Source organism: Ranitomeya imitator, chromosome 2 (assembly GCF_032444005.1).
Source record: "Ranitomeya imitator isolate aRanImi1 chromosome 2, aRanImi1.pri, whole genome shotgun sequence".
In the NCBI taxonomy this organism is placed as follows: domain Eukaryota; kingdom Metazoa; phylum Chordata; class Amphibia; order Anura; family Dendrobatidae; genus Ranitomeya; species Ranitomeya imitator.
The window spans coordinates 685,172,517-685,184,693 of NC_091283.1; positions in this window are offsets into that span (position 1 = coordinate 685,172,517).

Here is a 12,177-nt window from a genome sequence, read left to right on the forward strand (position 1 = left end):
TATATATCTGTCCCCTGCATAAATTCCAGTTTGTTGTTCTTACCATGGAGCTAAAAAACTGACTTCCATAATGCACTTGTGAACTTAGCCTGAGATGTCGTTTTACTATAGTGGTTCTGTGCAGAGTGGAGGGGTTTGCAAGTGTACAATGTTCCTGCCATCTCTCTGAAAATGACATTTGTCTTGTCTTAAGGCTGGTTTCACATTTGCATTTTTTTTTGCGTTTTATCGCAAAAACGCATGCGTTTTTTCCCTGTACTTAACATTAAAACGCATGCGTTTTTTTGCGTGCATTTTGCCACGTTTTGACGATGCATGCGTCGTTTCTATGCATGCATTTTGTTGCAGAAATGCAACATGTAGTAATTTCTAGCGGCGTTCTTTTGCCGCAAAAAAACGTATTGATGTCTATGTAAATGCATGCGTTTTTAAGCACATGAGTTTGCATGCGTTTTTAAACGCATGCGTTTTAATAGAAAAACACAAGAAAACACACTGATAAGCCAACCCCCAACCCTAACCCAAACCCTAACCCTAAGGGATCCTAACCCTAAACCAAAACCTAAGGGATCCTAACCCTAACCCAAACCCAAACGCTAAGGGATCCAAACCCTAACCCTAACCCTAAGGGATCCTAACCCTAACCCTTACCCTAACCCGAACGCTAAGGGATCCAAACCCTAAGCCTAACCCTAAGGGATCCTAACCCTAACCCTTAGGGTTAGGGTTAGGATCCCTTAGGGTTAGGGTTTGGATCCCTTAGCGTTTGGGTTAGGGTTAGGTTTAGGATCCCTTAGGGTTAGGGTTAGGGTTAGGATCCCTTAGCGTTTGGGTTTGTGTTAGGGTTAGGATCCCTTAGCGTTTGGGTTTGTGTTAGGGTTAGGGTTAGGATCCCTTAGCGTTTGGGTTTGTGTTAGGGTTAGGGTTTGGGTTAGGGTTAGGATCCCTTAGCGTTTGGGTTAGGATCCCTTAGGGTTAGGGTTAGGATCCCTTAGCGTTTGGGTTAGGGTTAGGATCCCTTAGCGTTTGGGTTTGTGTTAGGGTTAGGGTTAGGATCCCTTAGGGTTAGGGTTTGGGTTAGGGTTAGGATCCCTTAGGGTTAGGGTTAGGATCCATAGGGTTACTAGGGATCCTAACCCTAACCCTAGCTATTTCTGTTTATAGTGGGTTTTCTTGTTGATTTTGATGATTGGCAGCTGTCACACACTTCTCATCATGCGTTTCAAAAACACAAACGCAGGAAAAACGCATGTAAACGCGTCAAAAAGCTGCGTTTGTATTAAAGCATGCAAAAACACTTGCGTCTAAAAAACGCGTTTTTGCACCAAATGCGTTTGCGTTTAAAACGCTGCGTTTTTAAACGCAAATGTGAAACCAGCCTATGTCATTTAGTTTCATTTTATCCTTCAACGTCATTTTATGCCAAAGACCAACAGTATACATCTTCCCAGACTCCATACAGGCATCCCAGGTATTGTATAAGCTCTAAGAACCCGCTGGTTTAAGCAAAGGAATTTATAGAATATCACTAAGCAACCTAAAAAGTATCTCTGCCTCATGGCTGCAATGCTAGACGCACTATCTACTGTAATAAGCTTACAATGAGGATGATCCTAGTGGGTGGTAGTTGATCTTCTCTATGTCAGTTTTAATACTTCAGTAAATTACATAGTTAATAGAAATTTTGTTTTTTATTTTTCGCTGCTAATATCAAACTTCTGCTCACAATTACAGTAGATACAGCCCCAAATCAGCTCTTCTTTTAAATCCACCTTTCACTTCTTCCTCTTTGACAAGGCAACATGAGTTCCCTTGCAGCATTAGGAACAACTGCCATGAAAGGCAAATACTTTCTTGTACTTTGTCAACATGCCATACCCTTTGCCATCATGAAATCCTCTACAAATTGGTAACTGCACATTTGCATAGTTCTTTGAAGCAGGCAAACTATCCGCCACTCATCGCTTAATGAATTCGCAGCAGTCCTTTTCCCCCTCTTGATATTTATTTATTTATTATCTGTCATGTATGTTGTAGCAGCAATTAAAATCCTGTTTTATTTTTTCCTAAATCCTAGCACTGAATGGTTCTGGCTTCTTTCAGATTTCATCAAAAAGACTCATTTATGGCCCAGTTAGGATATACTATTTACACGTGGATTTTTTTTATCTTCAGTTAAAAACAACTTTATTGCACTTACTGAAAAGTATGTTTGTAAAATGTATGCTCCACAGTGTCTGCCTTTAAGCATTATTGGTAAATATTGCAACTGTCCTGGTTTACTAACCGCTTTACCCCCCAAAGGCTGTTTTCACTTTCATGGTCAGGACAAATTTTACAATTCTGACCAATGTCACTTTATGTGGTAATAATACTGGAACACTTCAACCAACCCCACTTATTCTCAGATTGTTTTTTGTGACATGATAGTGGTGAATACTTTTCTGTAGGGTTGAGCGAAACGGATCGGACAAATTCAAAAATCGTCGACTTTCGTCAAAATCAGGTTTCATGAAACCCGACCCGATCCTAGTGTGGAATCAGCGAAAGGTGGGCGATCTTTGCACCAAAGTCGCTTTTCGTATGACACTTTCAGCGCCATTTCTCAGCCAATGAAGAAGGACGCAGAGTGTGGGCAGCATGATGACATACTGTAGGTCTCGGTCCCCACCATCTTAGAGAAGGACATGACAGTGATTGATCTTAGAGAAGGACATGACAGTGATTGGCTTGCTTTCTGCGGCGTCACAGGGGCTATAAAGGGGCGTGCATGCCGACCGCCATATTACTTCTGCCGATCGTAGCATAGGGAAAAAATGCCGCAGCTTCATCAGAAGAAGGGATATAGTTAGGGAGGGAAGATTAAGCCCCGAAACTGCTTGTGCTGTAACGATTTCCACTGTCCAACACCACCATTTGTTTGCAGGGACAGTGGAGGCTATATTTTTGTGCATCAGCTCTGTAGCTTATTAGGGTACCTTATAAGGCTCCCTGATAGCTGCATTGCTGTTTTTACGCCGCTGTGCAAACCAACTGCTTTTTTTAAAAGCAAAAATCCTGTTGCTCCTTTCTGCAGTTTGCAGTTTGTCTTATATCAGCCAGCCACTTTCTGCCACTTAGATTACGTTGTTCTATACACTGGGCCTAAGTTGTGGTTCAGTCTCCCAAAAAAAAGAGTGAGATTCAAATTCTCACAAAGTGGATATACTTCTGTCCTTTTAGTTTGTCGTATATCAGCCAGCCACTTTCTGCCACTTAGATTGCGTTGTTATATACACTAGGCCTAAGTTGTGGTTCAGTCTCCCAAAAAAAAGAGGGAGATTCAATTTCTCACAAAGTGGATATACTTCTGTCCTTTTAGTTTGTCGTATATCAGCCAGCCACTTTCTGCCACTTAGATTACGTTGTTCTATACACTGGGCCTAAGTTGTGGTTCAGTCTCCCAAAAAAAAGAGGGAGATTCAAATTCTCACAAAGTGGATATACTTCTGTCCTTTTAGTTTGTCGTATATCAGCCAGCCACTTTCTGCCACTTAGATTGCGTTGTTATATACACTAGGCCTAAGTTGTGGTTCAGTCTCCCAAAAAAAAGAGGGAGATTCAATTTCTCACAAAGTGGATATACTTCTGTCCTTTTAGTTTGTCGTATATCAGCCAGCCACTTTCTGCCACTTAGATTGCGTTGTTATATACACTGAGCCTAAGTTGTGGTTCAGTCTCCCAAAAAAAGAGGGAGATTCAAATTCTCACAAAGTGGATATACTTCTGTCCTGTTAGTTTGTCGTATATCAGTCAGCCACTTTCAGCTACTTACATTGTGTTGTTTTTTGCACAGGGCCTGATTTTTTGTTCAGTCTCCCCCCCAAAAAAGGGAGATTTAAAATCTCATCACCTTCTACCTAGTTTTACAGTATAACGGTTGTTATTTTGGTTAGATTTTCCAAAAAATGAGGAAGTCAGGTGGAAGAGGCCGTGGGCGGTGGTTGCGAGCTGGTACTGATGGTGGTGGTGGTGCATCTGGTGGTAGTGGCAAAAGGACAATAGCACCTAAGGCTGGAGGTGTTGAGCCAGCGTCATCGTCTGGCTACACAAGGCCTCGAAGGCTCCCTTATCTGGGAGTAGGAAAACGGCTTTTAAAGCTGGAGCAGCAGGAAAAAGTTTTTGCTTTCCTTGCTGACTCAGCCTCTAGCTGTTTTGCCTCTTCTTCAGAAAGTTCCAAATATAAAACCAGCGAGTCGTCAGTGGATGCTCCTGGTCAGGAACAAGACGTTTCCTTGTGTCCTTCACCTAAACCAAAAGTGAAGGATGCGTCAGGCGACACTACTGGTTACTCCATGGAGCTCTTTACACATACCGTGCCTGGGTTAGAACGGGAAATTGTTAACTGCACATTACAAGATGAATCGGATATGGAGTGCACTGATGCACAGCCACAGCTAGATTATAATGCTGTTCCATTGACTCAGATCACTACATTGCCCTCGCCGTGTACTGAGCCAGAATCTGACCCTGTAGAATGTAAGCCCGCAAGGGCAGGGTCCTCTTCCCTCTGTACCAGTCTGTCATTGTTAGTTTTGTTTACTGTAAGTGATATTTGTATTTTGATGTAACCCCTTCTCATGTACAGCACCATGGAATTATTGGTGCTATATAAATAATAATAATAATAATAATAATGAGACTATGGTGCCGCGTCCCTAACGCTATAGCACCTTACACGGTGACACAGAGGAAGGTGCACATGACATTGAAGAGGAGGTGATAGATGACCCAGTTGTTGATCCAGATTGGCAGCCATTGGGGGAAGAGGGTGCCACTGCCAGTAGCTCAGAAGCGGAGGAGGATGATCCGCAGCAGCCATCTACATCGCAACAGCTGTCATCTGGCAGGCCCGTATCAGGCCAAAAACGTTTGTCTAAAACAAAAACAGTTTTAGGACAGCGTGGCCATCTGGTGAAAGTAGCACAGCATGCAATGCCTGAAAAGGTATTCCATAGTAGGAAGAGTGCAGTGTGGCAATTTTTTAACCAAGATCCGAATGATCAGTCAAAAGTTATCTGTAAGAAATGCTCAAAGACATTTAGCAGAGGGAAGAATCTTCAAAATTTAAATACAATGTGCATGCTTAAAGATTTAACCAGCATGCACTTGCAAGCCTGGACTAACTACCAAACGTCCCGTACCATTGGTGCACCTGCTCAGAATGAATGTAGTCAGCAACGCTACATTGCTTCCCTCACTGTAAGCCCACTGGTTAGGATACCACCAGCAGCAAATGTGGAGGTATTGTCACAAGGCCAAAGCAGTCAGGGAATCACAAGGTTATTGGTAGGAAACACTGTATGTAGGCCAACATCGAGAATACCATCACTAACCCTCTCTCAATCCGCCATGTCCACCAACCACCACCACCGCTAGTTCCACCATATGCACCTCTCCAGTCCAGCTCACCCTACAAGAGACTCTCGTTAGGAAAAGAAAGTACTCATCCTCTCATCCACATACACAGGGTTTGAACGCCCACATTGCTAGATTAATCTCGTCAGGGATGATGTCCTACCGGTTGGTTGAAAGCGAAGCTTTCAAAGCCCTGATGGCCTACGCAGTACCACGCTATGACCTTCCCAGTCGACACTTCTTTGCGAGAAAAACCATCCCAGCCCTCCACCAGCATGTCAAAGACCGCATTGTCCATGCACTGAGGCAATCAGTCAGTAGAAAGGTGCACCTCATGACAAATGCATGGACCAGTAGGCATGGCCAGGGACGCTACATGTCCATCACGGCACGCTGGGTTAATGTGGTGGATGCAGGGTCCACAGGAGACAGCCATAGTGGGACAGTTCTGCTAAGCTAACGGTCTAGGAAACAGTTGGCTGTAGGCGTTCGCCACCCTCCTCCTCCAGAAGCGAAAGCTCGTCCACAGAGTGCAGTCGCACGACCACTCCATCCGCAGCTGCCAGTGTTGCACATGAGGTGTCCCATTATCGAATAGCTAGTGGTAAGCGTCAGCAGGCTGTGTTAGAAATGGAGTGTTTGGGCAACAACAGACACACCGCGGAAGTACTGGCCGAGTACTTGCAGCAACAAACTCAGTCATGGCTGGGCAGTGTACATCTTGAGGCAGGCAAGGTAGTCAGTGATAACGGAAGGAATTTTATGGCAGCCATAGCCCTTTTAGAACTTAAACACATACCTTGCCTGGCTCACACCTTAAACCTGGTGGTGCAGTGCTTCCTCAAAAATTATCCGGAGTTACCAGCCCTGCTCCTGAAGGTGCGAAGACTTTGCTCGCACATCCGCCGGTCGCCCGTACACTCCAGCCGTATGCTGAACCATCAGCGATCGCTGAATCTTCCCCAGCACCGCCTAATAATCAACATTGCAACAAGGTGGAACATGGTTCAGAGGCTGTGTGAACAGTGGTATGCTGTAATTAATTTGTGGGAGGATACACATACATGGGCAGGCAGTTGGATGGCAGACATGGAGTTGTCTGGTGCGCAGTGGTCGAAGCTCCAAGACCTCTGTCAAGTCCTTCAGTGTTTTGAGGAATGCACATGGCTGGTAAGTGCAGACGACGCCATCATAAGAATGAGCATCCCACTAATGGGTCTGCTGATGCAAAGTTTGATGCACATTAAGGAGATGGCATCTGCTGCCAAGGAGGAGGGAAGCCTTGATGACACTCAGCCATTGTCTGCTCAGGGAACTCTCTGGGACGAGGTGGCGGACGAAGAGGAGGAGGAGGATAATAGGGATGAATATTTATGGGAGGAGGATGCTTCACAGGGGGCAATAGAAACTGGTGGCGTTGCAAGGTCAGGTACAGGGTTTTTGCGGGACATAAGTGATGTTGATTTGCAAGAAAGTGCTCCTCAACCCAGCACAAGCAGTGAATTGACACCTGGAACATTTGCCCACATGGCTGACTATGCCTTGCGTATCCTAAAAAGGGACCCCCGCATTATCAAAATGATGATCGATGACGATTACTGGTTTGCCTGCCTCCTGGATCCACGATATAAAGGAAAATTACAAAATATCATGCCACATGAGAACCTTGAGCAAATATTGGCTACCAAACAAGCAACTCTTGCAGACTGTTTGGTTCAGGCATTCCCAGTGCACAGCGGCAGTGATGGTTCTCACACAAGCCATAGAGGGCAACATGGCAGAGGTGTTAGAGGTGCACAAATCCGAAGTGGCGTTGGACAGAGGGGTTTTATTACCAGGTTGTGGAGTGATTTTGCAATGACCGCTGACACGACAGGTACTGCTGCATCGATTCAAAGTGACAGGAGACAGCATTTGTCCAGTATGGTTACAAACTACTTTTCCTCCCTTATCGATGTTCTCCCTCACAGGTCATTCCCCTTTGATTACTGGGCATCTAAAATAGACACCTGGCCTGAATTGGCAGAATATGCATTACAGGAGATCGCTTGCCCTGCTTCTAGTGTGCTATCAGAAAGAGTCTTCAGTGCTGCTGGTTCAATACTGACCGAAAAAAGGACACGTCTGGCTACCCAGAATGTTGATGATCTAACCTTCATTAAAATGAATCAATCATGGATTTCAAATTATTTTTCCACACCTTCTCCTGCTGACCCGTAGCTTGCCTGAAAAATGTCATGCTTTTGGCCTCCTCTTACTGACTTCTCCAATTCCGCCATTTGCAGCTGCTGAATGTCCACCATAGGCCATTTTTATACCTCCCTAAATGGGCTGACTCCCCCCACAGGGCCGTGGTCACCACCTGGCGCAAGCACCCGTGCGAGTGCCGTTTGCCTGGACAGGTGGGTGCGCCCACTCTTGAGCGACGGCACTGGCACAGGGTCCCTCATAGTACAATGAAGTGTCGCTGACGGTGGTGGTGCACAACCAACGTCAGATACACCGTCGTAATATGAGGGGCCCTATGCCAGTACCGCCGCCCACAAGAGAGTGTTCCCCCGAACAGTGTTCTACCACTTGCAATACTTACCTCTCCCTGCTCCACCACTGTGTAGTCTGTGCTGTTAAATCCTTCAATGGCACTGCCAATACAAATTTGTTGAAATTAAAGATGATAGTTAAAATATACATGGGCCCTGGCCTTCATTTTGACCAGTTAATACTTTGCGCCTACTACCACTGTCTGATACTCAGCAGAGGAGCCCACCCCAGTACTTAGCTATGACGCCTGTTTTGAACTGCTTTTAGCCTACTTTTGTATTTGGGCCTACTAACCGTGTCTGCGCCACTCATTACAGTTGTCCTCCACTGAACAAAGCAATGCCGCCTGTTTAATCTTGTTAACAATTTTGAACTGCATTTAGCCTACTTTTTTATTTTGGGCCTACAAACTGTGTCTGCACCACTCATTACAGTTGTCCTCCAATGAACAAAGCAATGCCACCTGTTTAGTCCTGTTACCAATTTTGAACTGCATTTAGCCTACTTTTTTATTGTGGGCCTACAAACTGTGTCTGCGCCACTCATTACAGTTGTCCTCCATTGAACAAAGCTATGCCACCTGTTTAGTCCTGTTACCAATTTTGAACTGCTTTTAGCCTACTTTTGTATTTGGGCCTACTAACCGTGTCTGCGCCACTCATTACAGTTCTCCTCCACTGAACAAAGCTATGCCACCTGTTTAGTCCTGTTACCAATTTTGAACTGCATTTAGCCTACTTTATTTGGGCCTATATCTGTGTTTCCTCCTCATCCTGCCCATTGTCCAGCCACTGCTTGATGAGTCTGCTGGTACATTGAACCAGACCACTACATTCCCCTTGCACTCTACACAGCCTGAATCTGACCCTGCTGAAAGTCAGGTTTTTCTTCCCGCATACTATACCACCTTACGCCGGGACAAAGAGGAAGGTGCAGATGAAAGTGCAGGTTCCTTCATCAGGTGGGGGGGCATACTCGTTGGCGACATCACTGGCACAGGGCCCCTCATAGTACGCAAAAGTGTGTCTGGCAGTGGGAGGCGCCACCTGCCGTCAAACACACCACCGTATTATGAGGGGCCCTGTGCCAGTGCCAAGTGCCAAGGAATGGACCCCCCTGCTTCCTCAGGATCAAAGCACTTGCAAAGTTGAAATACTTACCTCTCCCTGCTCCACCACCGTGACGTATTCCGCGTTTCCTTGGCCCACAAAAATCTTGAGCCAGCCCTACCCCCCCACATGACCCCCTGTTTTCAATGCCTAACTATTATTATAAAGTAAATTAAGATTGACAAGCTTAAGAAATAAGAATTGATGTTTTTGGCATTAAAATGGGCACTGTAGGTGTTTTCCTGTCCTCCACTCACTGCCGGCTTTGATTCCCCATTGACTTGCATTGGGTTTCATGTTTCGGTCAGCCCCCGACTTTTCGCAATAATCGGCTGATTTCACCCGACCCGACTTTTGACAAAGTCGGGTTTCGCGAAACCCGACTCGATCCTAAAAAAGTTAAAGTCGCTCAACTCTACTTTACTGTCCAATGATGACAGAAGTATTCTAGGAGTGATACCTTTATTGGCTAACCAGAAAATAATATGTTTGCAAGCTTTCAGAGCACAGTGGCTCCTTCTTCAGGCAAGATTACAAATAGATTAATAAGAAACAAGCATAACATTTAAAGAATACTACAGTAGGACATTTGTTAGGGGGTGGGAAGTATGATGAGTCCATAGATACGCTAAGGTAATCAAATTAGGCATTTTCTTACAAATGGAGAGGCAGTGGGAATAATGTTCTTAGTTATCTGGAGTACATCAGGTGGCGGTGTGAATTGTATATATGTAGTGACTCATAAATCCAGGTGTTAAATTGAGTCCTAGTGTCAACGAATTAAACATATTCATTAGTTTATATTCCCAAATTTTTCTTCCCTGTGGTCCTTAAAATTACCTTTTAGTATTAAGACTTTTAAATCTGTCATACTGTGTCCAGGTACAGAAAAAATGTTTTCCCACCGATGTGTCCATTTCATTTCTGATTGTGTGTCTGTGTAGATTAATCCTAGTTTGTAGTCTTTGCATAGTTTCCCCAATATAAATACTTAAATATGTACACCACGTTGGAGGATGTACAAGAAAAGGAACCCATGACCTTATAGTCCTGATTTGGGTTTGGTACACGGACTATATTTGTTAGTAATATGTGGGTACAAGTTTTGCATTTTTTATTGCTACAGGGGAATGTGCCAGTCACAGATGGTAATGAGAGGACACTTCTGACAAGGAGATTCCTTAAGTTAGGGGTCATGGTCATGTCCAGAAAATGCATTTGGGTCTTTGAAACGTTGATCTACTCACCTTCCACAATAACTTCAACAAGTACCACCCTACCATCAAGCTCTCCCTCAACGTTTCAAAGACCCAAATACATTTTTTGGACATGACCATATACATCAAGGACAATGCCATACAGACATCCATTTACCACAAGCCCACCAGACGTCCGGCTTATCTTAGATGGAACAGCTTTTATCCAAGACACACAAAAAAATCTATCATCTACAGTCAAGCTCTGAGGTATATTCGGATCTGTTCAGAAAGCAAAGACAGGGAACTACAGCTGCCATCACTGAGGAATACATTCCTACAACAAGGATACCATCCACTGGTAATAGATGAGCAGATCCACAGGGTTACAAGTATCCCAAGAAACAGCCTCCTGGATTACAAACTGAGAGAGGATAACAACAGGGTACCTCTTGTGGTCACATACAACCCCCCACATGAGCATCCTAAGGAAAGTTGGTGCTAATCTCCAACCCATATTCCATAGAGATCACAAATTGAAAGACATATTCCCAGAACTACCACTTCTCTCCTACAAACAGCCCCCTATCTTAAGGAATCTCCTTGTCAGAAGTGTCCTCTCATCACCATCAGTGACTGGCACATTCCCCTGTAACAATAAAAAATGCAAAACTTGTACCCACATGTTACCAACAAATACACAACTTGTACATTCTCCAACGTCGTGTACATGTGAAAATGTACGAGGTGCCCTGGAAGTATTTATATTGGGGAGACTATGCAAAGACTACAAACTAGGATGAATCTACACAGACACGCAATCAGGAATGAAGTGGACACACCTGTGGGAAAACATTTCTCTGGACCTGGACACAGTATGACAGATTTAAAAGTCTTAATACTAAAAGGTAATTTTAAGGACCACAGGAAAGAAAAATTTGGGAATACAAACTAATGAATCTGTTTAATTTGTTGACACTAGGACTCAATTTAACACCTGGATTTATGAGTCACTACATGGATACAATTCACACCTCCACCTGACATACTCCATATAACTAAGAACATTATTCCCACTGTCTCTCCATTTGTAAGAAAATGCCTAATTTGATTACCTTGGCTTATCTATGAACTCATCACACTTCCCACCCCCTAACAAATGTCCTACTGTAGTATTCTTTAAATGTTCTGCTTGTTTCTTATTAATCTATTTGTAATCTTGCCTGAAGAAGGAGCCACTGTGCTCTGAAAGCTTGCAAACATATTATTTTCTGGTTAGCCAATAAAGGTATCACTCCTAGAATACTTCTGTCATCATTGGGCAGAAAAGTATTCACATCGATTTTTCTGGCTAACACGGTACCACAATACAATTTGTTATTGTACATCATGATAGTGGTAAAATTTATTCGATATCACTTCAGTTTATTTGTTAAAAAAATTAAATTTGTCTAAAAATTAGAAAATGTTGCAATTTTCAAACAATTCATTTTTATGCTCTTGAATCAGATTATTATGTTAATTAATAAATAACATTTCCCACATGTTTATTTTACATCAGCACTATTTTCAGAGATCATTTTGAGGGAATTTGAGGGAACACATCACATTTGAAATGACTTTGAGGGGCCTTAATGACAGAAAATACCCAAAAGTAACACCATTCTAAAAACTGCACCCCTCAAGTTGTTCAAAACCACATTGAAGAAGTTTATTAACCCTTCAGGTGCTTCACAGGAATTAATGGAATGTTGAAGGAAAAAATCAACATTTAACTTTTTTCACAAAAATTTAATTTAGACTCAAAGTTCTTTATTTTCCCAAGGGTAACGAGAGAAAATGGAACCCAAAATGTGTTGTGACGTCTCTCATGAGCATGCTGATACCCCATATGTGGGGAAAAACCACACGGCAAAGCTCGGAAGTGAAGGAGC